The sequence below is a fragment of the Azolla caroliniana genome, unplaced genomic scaffold (genome assembly GCF_043228905.1).
Source record: "Azolla caroliniana isolate FFs.n. ecotype wild unplaced genomic scaffold, voAzoCaro1.0.p SCAF_12, whole genome shotgun sequence".
Classification (NCBI taxonomy): domain Eukaryota; kingdom Viridiplantae; phylum Streptophyta; class Polypodiopsida; order Salviniales; family Salviniaceae; genus Azolla; species Azolla caroliniana.
Window position 1 is genome coordinate 4736652 of NW_028230447.1, and position 1064 is coordinate 4737715.

The 1064-nt window shown below is 40.2% G+C and overlaps 1 non-coding gene across 1 annotated transcript; it reads right to left on the reverse strand.

Moving 5' to 3' along the window:
• Positions 1–277: 277 nt before the first annotated feature.
• On the reverse strand, positions 278–349 carry TRNAP-CGG (transfer RNA proline (anticodon CGG)). Its single transcript has one exon. It is a non-coding gene; the product is annotated as a tRNA-Pro (tRNA).
• Between the last annotated feature and the right edge of the window lie 715 nt (positions 350–1064).

Here is a 1064-nt window from a genome sequence, read left to right on the forward strand (position 1 = left end):
TCGAGAATCGAACTCGATACCCCTCGCACCCGAAGCGAGAATCCCACTAGACCAAATGCCCTTACAAGGGAAGATTTTTTGGAGGATTGAACAAGGGGCATTTCGAGAAGCGAGAATCATACCACTAGACCAAATGCCCTAAAAAGAGAAGATATTTTGGAGGATTGAACAAGGGGCATTTCAAGAATAGAACTCAAGACCTCTCACACCCGAAGCGAGAATCATACCACTAGACCAAATGCCCTAAAAAGAGAAGATATTTTGGAGGATTGAATAAGGGGCATTTCGAGAATCGAACTCGAGACCTCTCGCACCCGAAGCGAGAATCATACCACTAGACCAAATGCCCTTACAAGGGAAGATTTTTTGGAGGATTGAATAAGTGGCATTTCGAGAATCCAACTCAAGACCTCTGACACCTGAAGCGAAAATCATACCACTAGACAAAAAGCCACAAGGAACAAATTTTGGATTATTGAACAAGGGGCATTTCAAGAATAGAACTCGAGACCTCTAGCACCCGAAGCGAGAATCATACCACTACACCAAATGCCCTTACAAGGGAAGATGTTTTGGAGGATTGAACAAGGGGTGTTTCGGGAATCGAACTTGAGACCTCTCGCGCCCGAAGCGAGAATCATACCACTAAACTAAATGTCCTTACAAGGAAGAGATTTTGAAGGTGTTAAAAATTAGGTAAGTAATTATGCAAGGGTTAATTAGTACTTAATTATGTGATGAGTTGATAAGTGGAAGATTAAGTGATATGTGTGTGTATATGTGTGAGAGGAAGTGAGAGAGAGAGAGATAGAGAGAGATACACTTATGAACAACACAAGATGGGGGATGAGTAACTATATTAAATTAGCATTATTATCATCAAATACAAAAATACCCACAATGAGGTATATATACATCTCATGTGCAAAGGTCCACATGTGTGAGTAGAATATAGGTACTAAGGTGTAAGTCCTATATTAAATGTACTTAGGAGTGGAGGATCTAGAATATCCCACTTAAGTACAAAGTCCTATTTAAGGCATTATAGTCAACACTCCTAACTA